The following is a 19,316-nucleotide window of genomic DNA, read 5'->3' on the forward strand; positions in this document are numbered from 1 at the left end:
GAAGGGGTAGCATACAGCAGTCATCAAGCATGCCCATGGATTTGGAAGAATTTGAAGATGAGAAGGTCATGTCCATGTTAGAAGAGGCAGGCAAAATCTGCAGAAAGGAAAAGAGACCTATATGAAACAAAATGCAGCTGTGACAGGGGAGAGAGAGAGAAATAGGGACAGAAGAGAGAAAGAATGTATGTAGGAATGGAGTAGGGAATAAATGCTCCAGTGTGCTTTTTTGTTATGTTCATAACAGCCTACCACTGGTGCAGTCAATACAGTTATGTTCCCGTGTTATTATCATTAGTAGTGGTATTAAGTCAGTGCAGAGCATTAATTGTACCAACAAGGCTAAGAAGGTAGGAGGCAGATACTGGGATAAAGAAGCACCTTAACAAAAAATGAGAACACTGCTCTTTGATTTTGTGATACAGAACAAAGGGTGGCCTGAGCTGGGGTCCCCTCTGGAGCTGACGGGGCTGTTGTGGTCTTTGTTACACCTGTGACAGCAGGAGGCTTCCAGGTGCTTTAGCCTAAATTGCCCTCATCTGGCATCAGTTCCAGTGATGCCCTGGGGCAATGAAGTCTGAGGAACAGGAGGTTCTACTCCCTCTGCATTTAAGGCAGAAGGAGAGAAATTGGTTTTTTTGCTGCGTTGGGGCCAGTGTAGTTTAGTCCTTGGGTAGAAAATGTGGGATGAAACAACATTTTCTCTGACCTGCCAGGCACTCTCAGAGATGAATGCTGATGTTATACAGGAGCTGCTTAAAATCCAGCAGGTTGGTTGTTTTAACTACAATTAAAAGCCTGGGCAGATTACCACTGTTTGGACTGAGTGGGCGATGGAGCACTTCATCAGCATGTTCTGTGGAAGCACTTCTGAACTGAAGGGCTCAGAGAAAGGATTGCATGAAAAAGATGGTGGGTGGGCACAAATAACAGCGACCAGGTTACAAGGTACCGAGTGCTTAATTAAATGCAAGGGTTGTCCCGTGAAGCCAAGAGAGTAAAGCCCCATCCTGGTCAGGGTGCAAACTGCTCTGTGTGCTTTGGCAGCTGGTGTTGAACTATGGAAAGACAGGATATGTGTCCATGTTCCACCTATATAGGCAGCTATTTCTGGAAGCTAATTAGCCCTGTTTAGGAGTGGTGTTAATGTATATTTGTGGGACATAGGATTAGAAAGTAGAAGGCCTCAGCTTGTTGGAAATCAATTTTAATATCCCTATGGCTCTGGTCAATACACCATATACATGTCTTACAGAGGCTTCTCTTTTGCAATTAAGTCCCCCTGATTTACTGCAGACATGACACTCAGACTGAAAGAGCTGGGGAGGGGTATTCTCAAGGAAAAGGGGAAAACCAAGGATAGCGTTCATAAATTCCTAATCATAACTGCTTATTTCGCTTATTTTAAGTACATATTTGCTGCTGAGAGATTGTCATTTGGCAGGGAGAGTATTTTTTGCTGGTTTTAGACTTTTCTCTGCATTTTACACTTGCAATGTTACTGCAGCCTCTTGGCTTCTCTTCTGAACCTCAGCTCTCAAACTGAAGGGATCAGTCTGTGTACTGGGATGAGGCATGGATATTGAAGAGGACACGGAAACCTTTAAAGGAATAATAAATTATCTCTATATCTGCCTTTTGCATAAAGCTTCCTCCTATTTGCCAAACATATGGAAAGAATAAAATTGCCATGCTTTATCCAGTGGCCCACAATTTGTCTTGGATTGAATTATGGCTGCAGCCCAAGAGAGAGGAGGAGGAGGAGAAACCCGTGTGCAGCACCTGGCAGGAATTCTGTCACTGTTAGGGATCAGTTTGTGGGGACAATGTTTCACTCTAGGTCTTCCAGGAACCATGTTCACTCTCCTCTCCTTCAGCCTCCAGCTTTCTCTGGAGACTGCAGCATGGGTATTCACTCCTTTTCTTTTAATTTGTTCCAAACTCATTTGCACTAGCTCCTGGCCAGAATACAGGATTTTCTTCACAAGCACATATGCCATTTTTACACTGGTTAAATGAGGAAAAATCTTGTGTAAAACATGTTCTACTTAGTGCACATTTAATATGTTTTTGTAAGTATTTTGTACTGAAGTAATTTTGCAACAGTCTTAGGAAACGAACCAAACTAGGTACAACTAATCTGCACAGATTAATTTTGTTCTCCAGCCCATGTCTGTGGGGTGGCAATCTTGCCATGCTTATTGATTATCAGACAAGACTACTAATCCCCTTAAGGTCATTAAGTGTACTTAATTAAAGAGCAGTTAGCAAGCTTCTCTTTACCAAGTTAATAGTGGCTGTTAAAAGTGATTTGTACATTACCAATATGCCAGCCATTAATCTAAAAGTCAATTTGTCATTTATATTTTCCCAAACAAATATATTCAGCAGGCTTTGAAGGTGGCTAGAAAGCGTTCAGCATCTGTTCTTGCAGTTTGTGTAAGGAAGAAACTCTGCTTTCTTAAACTCTAAGGCTTAGGCTGAAGCAATTTCCACCTAATCTCTTCTGTAGGTCAATGATTTGTCCCGCCCTGAATTGGCAGGGGGAGGAGAAGCTAAAAATCCTGGGAATATTCAGTTCTGGCAAGTTTGACCAAAGGTAAACAAGATGGGAAAGCTCAAAGTCTTTTCTGACAGAAACCCTGAAGCTCTGTTTTTTTCACTGGTAATAGGCAAAGGGGAAGTTTCAGAGAAGCTTCTCATAAAAGAAGGGACAGGCACTGATCCTGTGATCACCACAGATCCTTCTCTGTGGTGACCAGTGAGAGGACCTGAGGGAATGGCAGGAAACTGTGTTAGGACGTTTAGGTTGGATATTGGGAAAAATTTTCACCCATAGTGTGGCTGGGCTCCCCAGGGCAGTGGTGACAGCACCAGGCCTCACAGAGCTCAAGAAGAGTTGGATGATGCTCTCAGGCCCATGGGGTGACCCTTGGGCTGTCCTGTGCAGGGCCAGGAGTTGGACTCGATGATCCTTGCGTGACCCTTCCAATTCAGGTTATTCTGTGATCCTATGAAGGTCAAGGAAGGAGGCTGAGGGATAAGGAAGGAGAATCAGAGATGTTGGTGGTGAGAAGGGAGGGTAAGGGAGTGCAATGCTATAGAAATCTGAATTTCATTGGTCTGTGAATATCAAACTTATTTTTTTCATTACTGTATGCAAACATAAATACATACCAGTTTCAATATTATATATTTCCAGATTAAATGTATAATGAAATACATAATGTTTTCTGATTCTTAATGCACACATAATTTGTTTTGAGAGAGATATATAGACTGAACCTTGAATATGGATCTTGCTTCACTGACAGAAACCTCTTGCTACAATTAAAGTAAGCATTCCTTAGCAAAACACAATACATCTGCCATTTTCTCTCTCCTACAAATTTAAATATGTCATTTAAGACCAAAAGCAGATGTATCTAGGAAATTACAACCCCTCAACTGAGCTCCTTTTAGGGTGCAGGGTAGGATGAGCATCGCCCTGGGGCTGGGGGTGTAGAGGTATGGTCGTTTAAAACAGAATAGTTGCCTCTGAGCATACCTATCCCTGCCTCAGGTACCTCTGGACAGTGCTTAGTGAGGCTCTTCTAGACACACTGTCAGCCAGTGAGGAAAGCAGTTGCTTTCTCTGTTTGGCCTGAATAGGTCACTTTGCAAGAGTGGAAAGTTCAGTTCATGGGACTGGAGGAAGTCTCAGGGTAGAGAACTCACCTGTAGAATATTTTAGACTTCAGAAACTTGCAAGGATAAAATGTCAGTCACAGAAGTATTGTTTTAACCCATATTAAGGCTCATTTATTTGCCTACAATATTTTATTTTTCTGCTGTATCTGAGATATATATGTATATAAGTCTTTGGCAAAGATAGACCCCTTTGTTGTAACCTTCTTTTCCCATTAAAAAATGAATTCTATACTTGCCAATGGGATAAAATTCTCATTTTGATCTCTAGATGCAAATATATCCGTAAGCCAGGATAAAACATTATCTGTCCTGATCATACAACCAGTGTCATTCTGTGATAACACCTGCATTTGAGAATTTCTTTATAATATATTATTTTTGCTTTACTAATCAAGCCTGTTTAGAAAGTTATCAGGCACCTTGACTTATGGTGAAGGTCTGCCTTTGGCAGAAGGACTGATTGAAATGTTTTGCCTGCTCCACTGTATCAGCAGGGCTTTCTGTGATGATGTTGGAAATTAGACCTTGTTTAAAAAAAAACCAAAACAAAACAACAAAAAAGTGAAACACACACACACCAAAAAAAACAAACAAATAAACACCAAATGTGCCAGAAGAGTTTTTGTCTAAGTGAATCAGTTCTCCAATTAAATTGAAGGTTTGGCAGCACAAAAATATAAGAAAACAAGTGTTGGGGAGAAAATTGTGGTGGAAGGGAGGAACTGTGATTTTATTATTAGGTTTTTTATTATCATTTAATGCTGCTGCTGAGAAAATGTATGTGGGTCTGTTCAGGCAAGGTGGAACAAATTGTGTGAAGCAGTGCCCACCTGGGAACAGAAGTTTATTTTCTGTGTTTAATAAAAATTTAAGAGCACAACCTAGATTTTACATTTTTTGTTAATTCTTTAGGTCAGTCACACTAGAAAACTATACAGTAATTAATATTTGTGTGTAAACAAGGAGAGAGAATACTTTATAGTTGTGAGGCTGCCTTTTCTTTTTTTTCTTTTTTTTTTTTTTTTTTGGCCAAACCAGCATCTCTCCTGAAAAATTGTTTGGTTCCCACTAGGGTGCCAAGGAGAGGTTTTTCACAGCAATGGGCAGGGACAGCAACAGACTTGAGGCTCAGCTGGAGCACCTGTGCAGTCATCTTAATTTTGAAAATGTATATACTGGTAAATGACAGAGCTCCCTCCCCCAAATACATTTAATCTGGAAATTTCCAAGCAGCTTATCTGCTAACAATCTTTTAATATTCTATTTATTTATTTATTATTGTTGCTTGGGCTGCTCATATAATCAGATAAAGGTCATTAAGCCAAATTTATGATTAAATAGGATAAAACTATTTATTTTCTTTACTCAGCCTATTAATGTTATAGCTTATGCTGACTAGATGTCGATAATTCAAATGAAGTTGCTACATTTTTCAAATATCATAATTATATGAAAAAGCTATATTATCTCATTGTGAGGATTACTTTCCACTACCTTATCTGCCATAATGTCTGCACATATTGGCCTTCAGATTTCCTCGTGCTGCTAACTGCAGACATTCCTCTAAGTCTCCCATCTGGTATCTGCATTAACCTCCACATAGTTTCATTATGTTATTTTATTCCTTAAGTCATTGTTAAGGATTTAAGGGACTGTTTGTCAGGCTTTTCCATGTTTGCTTGCAAAACAAAGTATCTAGTGTTTTCTCTTTTAATTGCAGCCAAATTGTTTGTGGTATGAGACTGTCACAGCATAAAGCAATTGCTTCATGATTTCAGAATACATTAAGGGAAGAGTATTCTTTCAAAACTATGTTCACTAAAATGTAATTGGCTTCAGCACCTACCTCAAAACTGTGGATCCTTGTAGGCTTCCTGGTTTGGGAAAAACAGACCTTAAGGCCGCCCTAAGGCAGAGCACACCTTGCATCTCCTTCCCTTGTAAGAACTCTGGTATTTGAGTGTTTTCAAGAGAAAAGCTCCTGTGGTTCGGGCCCTTACAATTTTTACCAACTTTTTTTCTCCTTTTAATTGTCTATGACCTTGTCTTGAGAGAGGCCTAATTAGAAGCTCGTAAGGGCCAGAGCTAATTTGATGAGGTTTGTGTAAATGCAGACTGCAAAAGGAAAGCTGGGTTCCTCAGCCAGTCCCTGTTGTTACAGGTAGCTGGCCAGTTAACCCCAGTTTCTAAGGTGCCTGACAGAGATCTGAACTCACCCACGTGTGGTAGAGTCCTGAAAAAGAAGTGATGATGTGACCAGCCTAATGCAAATGACAGTCTCCTAGTGTGGGTGCTGAGGCTGAGCCTCATTATGACAGACTAGTGACCACATGGCAGTAGAAAATTTAAAAACATGGCAGAAAATGATAAATTTTACCCAGAAAATATTTTGGGGTAGTTTATCTGAAAGGTTCCCAAGTAACTACAAAGCAGAAGCATAAACTAGGTTTCAAAAAATAATTTATTCACTGTTTTTATCCTGAAATTTTCTTATAACAAAATTTCCAATTCTTTGTAAGAATTAGTTAGTTCACCTCCAGATTGTCTGCTGTCTTGACTCTCTTCCTATAGAAATTGGACAGTTTTCTCCTCATTGCTGACTTCTGCCTTCCCCTTCATTCTCCAGGTTTTTGAGTTTCCTGTTCTCTCAACAGCTGGTCTCAATTTCATCATCCAAAACTTCATTTCTCTAGGCAATCAGGCAAATGAATTGTCTTCATCCATGTTTAAAACAAATTCATTCTAAATTAGTCTGTGCCCCTTCAGTGTTAATTTTCCATGACTATTATAGTCATTGAGCTTTATGGCATGAACACAAGCAAATATTAAGTTTGAAGGCTTAAACGTTTTTCAGTGAGTTTTAAATTGTGGGCTACATCTTCAGCTGTAATCTGAGTCAGTAGGAGTCTTCAAAGCCAAGTGCTAGGGTTTGTATGATGTGGTGACAACAGTAGCATTGTGTCCTCTTCATGCCAGTTGAAGAGCTGGCCTGTCACTAGTCAAAATAAGTTGCTTCAAATTAGTATTATGAACAACTTGTTTTAAAACAAATTACTTAAATTACTCAGCTACAGAACTAAAATTGTTAAATGTAGCTAAGTGTCACCTCAGTGTAGCCTGAGGTTGGCATAAATGAGCTATTTGCTATTTTGTTCTGGGATAGTTGTTTGAAAATTATTTAATATTCATTACAGTAGTAAACATTTAAATGTGACACACACTGAAGAATTTTGTAGTTGATTTGGAAAACCTGGGAATCTCATGCATCCATAAGGCTTGGGAACACTTCTGAGATACAAGCAAGATGTTTCTCTGATATGACTCTTCATCTGAGGAAGTCAAGATATGAATCTTAGGGAGTCAGTCAGGACCAGAAGTGGTGTCTTGGCTCCTCCTCTGAACTATTCTCCAAAGGAACCTAATTTAGGTGGACTAAATTATCCCTTAGAAAAGCCTCACTATCTGCACTCAGTACAAAAGGCATATAAACCTATTCATCATGTATTTAAAACTCTTATAACCTTATTCTACCTGCAGTCGCTTAGCCGAAGCTTATTTCACAGTTCTTAACACTCTCCCCTGAACAATTAGGGTACTGGTAAATACTGTCAATCTTTTGCTTAATCTTTAAAGCAAAATGGAAAAGGAATGTATGAAGTATTATTTCACTCTTATGTGTGTATTTTGTGAATGTAGTATTAGATGATGGAAATATTTTATTCCTTGTCAACTTGATCCAGTTTGATTTGGTGATGAGGACGTTATCATTGCATGGTGCTTGTATGAAGGTAAATTTGACTCAGGGTATGTCAGGGGACAGTGTAAGTGTCCAAAGAAAACAGTTCCACTGAACAGATGTCCTCGTCACAGAACTTGATCCCCTGTTGGCTTTTTAGAGAGAAGTAAAATGCTGAGAAAACATGGACTGAGTTACTTCTGTGGAGATCAGTACTCCACGTCCAGGCTAAAGCATGTCGGCAACCAGTCCATGGATATTTTATTTCTATTTTCATCAGCAATACAGTCAAACAAGCACTCAGTATTTCCACAGGGTGTGGTGGGGGGGAGTTTCTATAATAAAAAGCTGGTGTTACGTCTGACAGCTTCAAAATGAAGGATTTCAACATCTTTCAAGTTCCCTGTCACTTGCTATCCAGCTGTTACTGTGGACTAATATATCAAACAGGTTTCAGATGGTTTCAGTGATGCTCAGTGTTTCATTTAAATTTGTAAAAACGTGTCCTATTTATCAGACCAGTAGTGTTTCGCATATGCTTTTTATAGCCAGGAGTATTTGCCTTCGTGGCATCGTGTGAAACAAACACCCTTGAGTCCCTGCTCCTCGTGCCATTTCAGCTCTCTTCTTATGTGTTGCTATTGGTGCTTTAGTTCAGGCTTCCCTGATGTATCAGTGGATGCACCCTCAGGAGCTTTACGTGGCAGGGAGAAGTATCCCAGCTCTTGATTATAAGAGACTGACAGATTGGTCACGAATGCCAACGACTAGCAGGCATTTTCTACACTCAGCCTTTATAGAAAATGCTCAAAATAAAAAGACTGGGAGTTGGGGTATGAAGCAGGGGGAAGGCAAGACACTGTATCTTGTCAGCTCCTTTTTCATTCTGTTTGCCTAGAAGCAGTTTTCATCTCATTTGAATAGAAAAGAGCACTGGCAAGTGGAGGAGACCAAGCCTGCTACTGGAAGATGTGTGTGACAATGCATGGGTTATGGGGAGCAAACATTGCATCCCAGTTCAGTTGTAGTTATCCTTTCTTTAAGCAGATGCTCAGGGAAGACTGTGAATCAGCTTTATGGAAGCAGGCTCTGCATTCAGATTCCAGAGCAGGAATAAGTTTCAAATTGCAGATGTCTGTTTTCTCCTCCTCTTGTGAATTTCTGGACTTATTTGTGGTTAATATTATCCTGGAAGTAAAGCCTTGGAAGGCCTTAATTGCTCCACAAATTGAGTACGATCCTTGCATAGGGTAAAGTATCATAAAACCAACTTGGAAGCAAGGAAGAGAAGAACCATCTAAAATATCCAAGAGGGACACTGTCTCCTATAAGTCAGCAAACAGTAGGTGGAAAGAATTCTACATTTTGACTCTGGTTTTTGTCATCTGTCATTTGACCAGGAGCTGAGTCACAGTAATTTGAGAATCTGTCAAAAGAGAAAGTATTAATCTCCCAGTTAGACGCATGATTTTACCTTGACACTGAACACATCAGTTAGGCAGTTGAAATGATAAAACAATACAGAGAAACAAATCTTAAGCTGAGTAACCTGAGCTATCTCATTTTGAGTCATGCTGGAGGTCCTGAGTCAATACCCTGGGCTGCCTCCAAACACCTCAAAGGCTTGAATTGGCTTCAGGGTTTTCCAGACTCCCACTTCTTTTGTGAGACTGCTCTGAGTTTAACCATGTCTTCCTGGATCACGACTTCCAAATGAAAATTTCTTCAGAGCTGTTCCCCTACAAATATTCATGCCAAATTTATGTTCCCCAGCCCTTCTGAGTAAATTTTCTTGCAGATTTCAGTCAGGCTATTCAAATGAGGCTGAAAGATGGGAAATAGCTCTGTAATATTAAATTGTGGAGAGGAAAAAAACAAAGTGACAGAACTCTTTGTCTCAAATTTTGTTGTTCTTGATACCTAGGCAAAGCATGCCTTATACTGTATGTAAGTTGAGAAGGATGGATCTGAACTTTCTTTTAATATGCTAAACTATCACATAGTGACATAGTACTCAATTTCTGCAGCAGATTAAGGGCACATTTCATGATGGAGAATTGTGATTTCAAAGGGCACTTGCCACAACTACAAACAGGGTGGACTTAATCTGTCCCTTGGAGATCAAATACCATTAGAAGTGCAATCTAATGTTCTGCTCACGATGATAGTGAGATCCCAGGTTTTCTGGGCCTCAGAAATACTACAGCAGTTTCCAGTACTTCTACCAATATGACTAAATATCAATATTTTCCTAGTTGGAAAATACGTTTGTCCTTTGCAAAAAAAAAAAAAAAAAAAAAAAGGAAAAAATAACTTCAGTTTACTTTACACCCTGATTTTAGTCAGATTGGGAAATTGTGCATAGGCCCCAAGCGGTGCAAGAGAATTAAAAGCTGGCAACAAATTTTGATGACATTAGAAACTTTAAAAGCATTTTCCTTAAGTGGGCAAGGAAACTGGTTGCAAGAGTAATCATGAAAGCTTGTGTCTATTCTGAAATCACTTAGGTATGTTTCTTTTTATTTGGAGAGAAAAATTTCCCAGCAGAATGGGAATCATGTGATACAAGTGATCCACTCTCTTCCCACAAATAATGAACTACCATATTGTCATCTCTTCATCTGAACATTATGATGTCATTATTAGCTCTCCTAAAAAGTTAATAAGCCTCAGCAAAAGACCAAAGTTCAGTTCATCCTCACAGGATGGTTGGCAAGATCAGAGTAAAAGCTGGGATGGATATTAGTGAACAAGTTTATAAGCTGAAACATAGCTGAAAAAGTTTACAGAATATAAAATTCTATTCTTTGATGAGCCTATTACCTCTAACTGAAACTAGGAAAGAGTATCACAAGTCATTTGTAACTAATAACAGATCTATTTCTAGGCTGCAGTACTGAAGTCAGTGGTTTTTGCTTTCTTCTAAATACAGTGCCTTATGCATGGAACTTTCAAACACTTGTTAATTTTCCCAGTTGTGCAAGCACTAGATTACTATGGAGATAACTGGATAAATGAGTTAAAAATTAAATAATTCAAAAACTGAAAGCAATTTCAAATGCTGAAAGATTCTAAAGTAGATAACAAATGTCAAAACTCTGGATGTACAATGAAATGCTTAGAAAACAAACCATGACATACCTATCAATGATTTATATAACTGAGTTAATTTTGAGTATACGTTTTAAAAAAGTTTAAGGGGAATGTTTCAGGATTTGGGTTTTTTTGGTAAACAACTACTTCTTGAATAATTAGTAGAAATTAATGGAAAAATAATTGTATTCTTTTGGAAATTAATTTCAAAAGAACAGTGTGTATTCAAAGGACTTCTGGAATCTACTTTAATGACTGGGAAGTAAATTGCACCTTTTAAATATGCAAATAAGGTGTTTCATTAATAGTCATCTTGGCCCTGAAAACTGGACTGTAACATGAGCCCACTTTCTCATTTACACTGTTATCCTCATGTTATGCTGATATGCTGGTATCTTTAGTGCTACCTGGTAAAATTTGTATTAAAAATTAACGTCAAGTGTGTGGATGATGACAGTAATTACTTTTCTCTATCCCAACCATCCAAACGCTCGAAAGGCATAAATATAGATGTTTGCGTGATTTTTGTCAAGGTGTCCTTGAATGAGAGGATTTAAACCTCGACAGTGTTGCTTGGGCCCAAGCCAAGTCATGTGTCCTCATTGGTCTTGAGGCTTTTCCTGTGAATGCAGCTGTCACTCTCCTTTGCAGAGTATCCTAATGGAATGAGACTTCTCTGTCCAGTCCCTGTCTAAGCCTATGGATGTGTGGCTGAGGCTCTGGGAACCCCCAGCTGTTTAGCACCCCTCACTTGAGCTTGATAGTTTTCCATTGCTCTGAGACCAACTCTGCAAAAAAAAAAAAACCTCTCTTAATTATGAGGTTTATAAAATTATGTATTAAGGAAATTAGCTTGATTAAAAATATATGCATGTATCATACTTAAGAGATGTGCAAAGTGCAAGGGGATCATTGCCTGCTATATTTGAACCTTCTCTATATGCACAGGCTTCATTGTTGTGGCAATATTGATAAAGCTAAAGCAGTGCATTCCCCAGTTTCCAGCTGTATCAGTAGAAGCATATTGGTGCACATACCATTTGTTTCCCTTCCCTTAGGAGAACTGGGATATTAGGATTTACATTTCCTCAGAGATTTTGCAATTGGACTGTGGCTGTACCAAATTGCTTGCATTTTTTGCATACTCCTGATGAAAATTGCACTGACATTTGAGTATATTCATTAGGATGGTCATGAAAATGCAATGGTAATGGTGCAAAGTAGTTCTGCCTCTCACAAAATAAATGGAACACATTTTCTTATGGTTTTGTCTATTTAATGATGTCCTGTTTATCTTACACACACATTCTGTCCCTTTTCCTCTGATGTAGCTGTTAAGATCCTGGTCATCAGGTGCTGTGCCTTGTCAAGGAAATATGTGTAATTACAGGTGGACTGAGTACAGCCAAGGAGAATGTATCATGACTGAGTTCTGCCTCCTTTTCCATCAATGGTATAATTAATTTAGTTATCTTCCTTTGCCTTTGCTAGTAGTTTTTGAATTCTCTGGGCCTCTTCCCCTCTAAAGTTTCTGGAAAGGAGAAAGACACCAGGAAGCATGATATCCTGGAAAGTCATGCCTCACTCTACATAACTGGTTCAAAACTGCCATGAGCCCTGGCCTCAGAAGGAGACTTTAACGATCAAATAAATCAACTTGGGATATGTTTCCTCAAAGCAGACTGAGACCATCTAAAAGCTTGCCACGTTTAGAATGGATGATCCTGTTCTTGCCAATATCCTTGTACACAATTTTGGCACTCACTGGACTCCTTGGTGAGTGGATTCAATCTGCTAAATCCTCTGGGTGGAGTGGGACTGCCCATTTGGGCAGCAGTCAGCTCTTAGACTCGTTCTGCTGCATCCTCTACCAGCACCCTTTGATTATCCTGACATGCTTCTTATGCTGTGTCCTTGTCTCCCTCTGGACTTACTTCTTAAGCTTTCTAGATCTACATTTATTTAACTAGAATGCAGTTAAATCAACCTTTCCTCTGAGCTGCTCCACTGGGAGTTTTGTGGACAAAAACAAAAGGTCTGTTTCATCTGCAGTCACTTTTCTTACTGCTGGGGACTTCTCTGCTTCCCTGTGCTGTCACCCAGCACTTGGAAGGAATTTCCAGTCTTTCCCTTTAGAGCATCTTCACCAGCAGAGTTGTAAATCCATAATTCCTTGCTGTGACTAATAGTGTGTATTTTCATGTTGTTAATCCTATTTCTATTATAATATATAATATAATCTATATGTTGATTATATAGAAAAGACTTATAAAGTGAAGGGTCCTTCTATCAAAAAAAAATGCCCTAGGGTATATCACTGTGTCCCGCAGCCATAGGGAGAAGGAGGAGAGAAGATCCAGCAGGCAGGAATTGTGCAGCAAGATTGATCTATTTAATTATTTTACAAACTCTTTTATAGACTTTTTTCTTCATAGCCTAATTGGACAAAGGACCAGCCACCCCTTGGGGTGATTGGCTAAAATCCTAAAACATCCATTGTCAAAATATTTTTCTACTGTACCACAAACAAGACTTTTCAAGGCTGCAGGGGTTTCATTGTTTACAGAACTCTGCTACCTCTTCTGTGAGAGAGAAAAGTCTCTCACGGACTTAGAAAATAGCAAGAAAATCCTCGCTAGCAGGATTTTTGTATCCACATCCTACTATCAATTTTCTTTTGCCATGGGATATTAATTACTGACTGCCCTCTAACATTTCACAGGACCGGTCCGTTGGAGCATTTGGCCATCATATAATACTTCCAATTTTTAGCTTTTAATAGTAGACCTTTTTGTTCATAGCTGAAACTAGATTTACTGCTAAGTTAAGCAGTTTCCTGAACTTCAGAAAAAGGGTTCGTTTTGACATTTGACAGCTAAACTCAGAAATTTTACTGCACTTGATAATTCTTTGGCAATTTGTTCCTTTCTGCACGTCATGGTGCTTTGCTAAATTCAGCATCAACCTTTTTGATCTGTAGATAAGCAAACTAAGGTACAGACTTGCAGTTACTGATTTCTTAGCTCTGATTAGGACTTGGATTTTTCTGACTGCTTTGTTTCTTCTTTGAATAGCTTCCCTTAATCTAGCATCTGAATTTTATTGGTTTTTTTAAACTAGCCTATAGTTATCCTACCATTCTAGAAAAGTATGAAATCCCACGGTGCATGCCAATGCTCCTCAGAATGTATGGTATAGACTAAGGTGCACAAAATGTCTTAATGCAGTTACAGGAGATGGACTTATTAAAGATAACTGGGAATATTGAACACATCAAAGTTAGGGTGGTGAATAATGTTAATGTGTTTCACAGGCAGAAGTTTAACAAGCTTAACTCAGTGGGTCTGGGGAGACCTCTGTCTCTTTGAATGTAACGCAGTTTTAAAATTATTCTTGAAAGAAGAAGGTGCCAGGAGCAGAGGAATCTACTTTAAAGAAAAGAATGAGGCTTCTACAGGCACTGGATGCCTTTGAAAGATGGCACATAATACAGCAGGTGAAACTCTGGAGGGAAACACTAGGGATGGTGCAGTTCTTCCTCTGTATCGGTCTGAAGTGGAGAGAGGACCTAAATTCAGCGGCATGATGTTCCTGAGGCAGACACATCCATCCAGATATGAGGGAATGAATGGGTCCTGGTGCTGGAAATTTTTTGAAGAGCTGTTACTTGAGAAGGCAGTCTGCACTGTGATGGCTCAGGGGAGCTGTAAAGGGGTGGGAGGAATGGAAGAAGACAGGCCTACACCCAGCTTGCTTTCTTCTTAGTTCCTTGTTGGGGGGAGCTGATGGGGAGAGAGCAGCAGCTCTTCCCTTGTCTTGCTCTTGCTGCTCATCAGGGATGTCACTGGTGCAGCAGGAAGGGTTTAATTGCTCCTCCTGGCACGGGGAGACCTTCAATGTGTCTTTCCTATACAGGAAAGCAGGGCATTGTGATTCTGCTCTGGAGATGATGAAGCTCTTGGTTCATCATTCCTGGGTCAGCTAACCCAGCAGCTAAGCAAAGCACAGCAATAACCAGTTTATGGCTCTGGAGTGCTTCCTTCAGGTCTCTCCCTCATGATATATAGAAGAGAGAGAGCCTGTGAGAAGAAAAAGATTTACCACAAACTTTGGAGAATTTTGGACTGAGGTAAGTTCAGGCAGAAGCTTTCAGAGGAAAGGGAAGGTGAATAAGAAGAGAGATGGAAAACTAAAGGTCACAGTATTTATGAGATGTCTGTGCTGTGAAGGAGAGGGATACATTGAAAAACAGAAGAAATGGGTGGGAAATAAGTATTCTGAGGGCAGAGGATGATAAAGGATTGAGGGACCTGGGGCTTGTTGAAGAGTTGTTCTGAATAGAAAGTGATCAGATCTTTACAGGAGCAAATAGAAGGAGATGTTTGGGGAAGAAATATGTCCTGGGGAATGATAATATGACTTAATTTGCTGTAGTGATTTGCAAGAAGCAACAGGAGGGGCTATGAAATAGATGTGAATTTAGAAGCTGAAGAAGAAGGACATAAATGCAGGGGTTTTGACAAAAAGATATTATAAAGATAAGTATTTTCAGAATTGTGATACAGTAATTTTCAAGAAGAAAAAGCAGGAGTTGAACATTTATAGGAGGAAATGATTATGCTCATGTTGTATGATGCAGTCTTCAATCAAAAGCCAGACTCATCTGTCTTTAGAAAATTGCCTAATTATTTGATACTTGAACAAATTCTAATTTACCTTTCTGACATGTGGAAGAGGTTTGGGGTCTCTTTTTGTTTGTTTGGGGTTTTTTTGTTTGGTTGGTTTTTTGTTAGGTTGGTTTTGTTTGTTTGTTTGCTGGGTTTTTTTTTTACAAAGCAGAGGACACCTTTGAAAATAAGGGCAGGATCTTTTTGGTGAATCTGTCTGCAATGTCTCAAGTGTAAGTCTCTTCACAAAATTTTTGGTTGCAGACTGCTCCTCCTAGCAGTCATGAAATAGGGGGGTATAGCAGAAGGTCTAAAGGAAAATGAAGAGTAGAGGCAGGGATTTGATTGAGAATCTGGAGAAGGCGTTGATTGTTGATGAAAACAGAGAATTGATTAACTGGGTACAGATAACATATCAAAAGGGTTGAAGGCCAGAGGATGGATTGGAGAATGAGTTTGTTTGGGTTTTTTTTTAAGAATGGGCTAATAAAAGAGAAATTGTCACCTGGACATGTCCTGTGCTGGTAACTGCCAGGAAAATGTATGATGGCTTGGGGTATGAGGAGGTGTGGAGGAAATAACAGGAGAGAAAATGTCGATTATCAGAGCTCAAGGTGCTCCAGCTGTACAGGACAGCATTTCCTGCTTGGACAGGCCATTACTACAGCCTATCATGGTCAGTGAAAAGAAGTCCTTGCAAAGGTTTCCTTTCTCTGGGTTTACCATGTGGAGATGTACACTGCAGCTCTGTATTTTCATGGGAAGGAAGCCTGTAAAGCTCATTGCCTAAAAGAGTCTTTTGTTTCTGCCTTTCTAGTAACAAAGAAAGTTTTTGGTGCTAAAATAAGTGGTGTGATGCACTGTACTTCTAAAGCTGTTAAAAGGCTCTTAACAGCTCTATAAAATACTTGCCGCCTCCTCCTGTGCTCTCAGGAAATTTTACTCTAATATTTATTTCGCTGGCTTATACAGAATTTCCTCCCTTTTAAAACCTAAGTTGTTAATTATTTCTGGGTTGTCATGATCAACTCCCCTCCAGCTATTAAAATGTACTTGCATTGTAGTTTTATTATTGCTTGCAAAATATTGGGAAAAATAATTTTGCCAGACAGTTGAATTTGAAGTATACATATTGACTCGGCAATGCAAATGGATCTTTTATGTTAATTTCCTGCAAATATTCAAGTAGTGGAGTTTTACAGGAAAAAGCACTCATAGAAGCAAGTCTTTATGAATATTCACTGAAAGTGAATTTTGAATGGTACACTTGAGCCTAATCTTTGAAAGTCATGCTGTGTGGGCTAGTTTACATAGATCACTCCACACTATAGCAAAAACTGTAGCATTCAACTAGTCAGCACTGCACAAATAGGAGCTAATATTGGTTTTAAGGGGTTTGCAGAAAATGATAAAAAAGCAAGCTTACAATACACTGAAAAATTCTGCATTTTTTCAGAACTCTTTATGAACAGAAGACAAGGCAAAATTGATGAACAAATTAGGTGTTTAGACTTCACCCACCACTGATGAAAACATTTAAAAGCAATTGTGATGGTGCAGAACACTCATGATGTTTTGGGAGAGAAATGTATTGCCTGAAATTTGACTTCAAACATCCCAGGAATTCTAGGAAATTAAGTTAGCATTGCACTGCGTAAGTATAAAACATATACATGCAACTGAGCACTGTTTGTGCACACCAGTTTTGTAAAATTGGAGTTTTAAGTAAGTGTATTGCTGTATTCCCTTCATTCTTTTACTTTTTCATCCTACCAGAGGATCATTGTTACCAAGTCAAACACACTGAAATTTGGCAATGGTCATGTTAAGCTTGCCTTTTATGCAAACTTAATTAGTCCCTGTGGTTTTATCATCTTCAATAAGATGTTCTGCTGAGCATGTGCAAATAGGTATTTTTGAGGGCTTACAACTTAATTTTAGGAAGATAACTTCTCATATAAAAGTTTGCTTCAGAGTATTTGAATTTTAGATATGTGGTCTTCTAAATTTTCTAGTCAAGGCACAGACTGCTTTAAAACAAACCAGGCTTTATGGTTTCTTTTCCTCAGCAACCTGCCCTGACCTCCTAGATCCTCTGTGTGTCCTGAGACACTCTGCTAGCCATGGGTTAAGAAAACAACTGCTATGGAAAGGGTTTTTTTTGGATAATGCTATCTACCATAGATAGGGTGTTGAAACATTAGGATCAGGCCCCCATTTAGATCACAACTTTCTGGTGCAGGTCAGATTCTCCAATGACAGTAGGGTTGCTTAAAGCACCCCAGGGGCTAATGAGGGCTTTCTTTCCTGATGAAATGAACAGTAGTAACTAAAAGCTTGAAGCACTCAAATTATGTCACTTTCCTTGTCTCACAACTCTAATTCTGTTAAATGGGCACAAGGTATTCTTCAGGAGAATTCACTGCATAATACTAGCACACTTTTTTTTTTTTTTTGCCTGGTAGGATTCCCTGGTTTCATATGTGTATGTTAAAAAGCTGTCAAAACATTCCTGTGAATAGGACCCGTATTTCCTGCAAAATCACTCTCAGATTTTTTGTTTGTGGTACAGTTTACGGTGCATGCCTGTTCCTGGTTGCAAAGGTCTTCGGATGCTTTCTCATCTTTTAACCTCCTGCAGGTAGTTTATTGATTATACTCCTGATGAACAAAAATATAGTGATCCTTGACCTGGACTACTGTTGGCCTGCAAAGTGGTTTTGCCGGGTTTGTACTGCTGTCTTGTGTATTTGGATGAAATATGCAAAGGGAAAAATTGTCATTTCTGCTTGTTATTTTGGGGAATAGAGGGTGTAGTATGAGTCAGGGCCATTTTCCCAAACGGAGCACTACTGAAATATGCTACAGTCTGCCTGGGAGGTGGTGAGGCTCTCAAGTACTTGCAGAATATAACAGAAAATGCATTCAGTGGTGAATGCACCCTGACTTTCCTTTCAGACATCTGTTAGATCTGCAAGGATTCTTGGAGCAAGCCTCGCTGGTTGCTAGAAAGGTGGTGGGAGTGAGCAAAACATGATTTGATTTTATTTTTTTAAATATTTCAGGACTGCCAAGAAATAGTCAGAAGCCAGTTGAGTGCTTTTGGCCACTTGGTAAGTTCCCACCTTTGTCAGGTGCATGCTCCATGCTCATAGTCGTTCCCACTGTTTGATGTCCTGAGATGGTAGCTAATAACTAGGATTTTATACCATATTCTCTGTCTGTTCTCTCTCCCTGTGTTCTGTAAGACCTGGTTTGTTCCTGATGTGCAAAAGCTCTGGCCATCGCACTGTCCATGGTACTGTGGTAGCATGTGGTCTGACTGTATTTATCTAGAAATGCTTTATGGGCTGAGTTCTTGCACTGTGCCTCAGACAAACGTTTTCCCCCCAGCCCTTCTGTGGTAAACAAAGTTCTCTACATTTGAATACTTTAGGGCATGTAATTCTGACAACAGAGCTAGGATGCTGAATGACTACCAGAACATGAAAACACTGCCAAGTGACTGATAACACTTCAGCAGGAATGACTATTTATCTTTTATGACCTTAGGAAAAAGATCTGTATTAAAGCAGAGATGTTCCAGGAATGGTCAAGGAGCTTGTTTGATATGGGATGAAGGGCTTGTTAAAATGCATTAAGAGTTACGACAGAGGATGATTTCCTAGCAGTTGTATATATTGCCGAAGAATTTTGTCACTATGTAGCCAGTAAAAGTCCAAATATGCTAAGGTGACAAGTTACTGGAGGCAATATCAACAAAATCGTAGGGAAAGATACCAGCCAGGTTGCAGCTCACGCAACTTCCATAATAAAGATAAAATTTATAGATGCTTCATATCTCCTCAGGGGACGTATTAATTGGTGCTTCTCTGTCCAGAAACACAGGTAAACAACCCGCTGTAGCTCATGCTCAGCTCACCGACGACAGCTTTGCAGCTCATTTGTGCCCGCTCCGCAGAGCGCTACCGAAGGGAGAAATGCGATTCGAGAAAAACAAAACCACCTCCTGAGGATGTTTCTTCGCTGCACAGTTCTGCCGCGGAGAGCCAGCCCGGCGGAGCTGTTCCCTGCGCTGGGGCGCGCTGCTGCGCGGGTGCCGGCTGTGGCAGCGCTCCGCTCCCGCCCGC

General features: G+C 39.6%; 1 long non-coding RNA gene across 1 annotated transcript; it reads left to right on the plus strand.

The window, feature by feature from the left end:
* Positions 1-577: 577 nt before the first annotated feature.
* Positions 578-19,210, plus strand: LOC138107825 (uncharacterized). Its single transcript, XR_011149715.1, has 3 exons — positions 578-770; positions 18,252-18,299; positions 19,067-19,210. It is a non-coding gene; the product is annotated as an uncharacterized lncRNA (long non-coding RNA).
* Positions 19,211-19,316: the final 106 nt, after the last annotated feature.

This window comes from Aphelocoma coerulescens, chromosome 3, assembly GCF_041296385.1.
Source record: "Aphelocoma coerulescens isolate FSJ_1873_10779 chromosome 3, UR_Acoe_1.0, whole genome shotgun sequence".
Taxonomy (NCBI): Eukaryota; Metazoa; Chordata; class Aves; order Passeriformes; family Corvidae; genus Aphelocoma; species Aphelocoma coerulescens.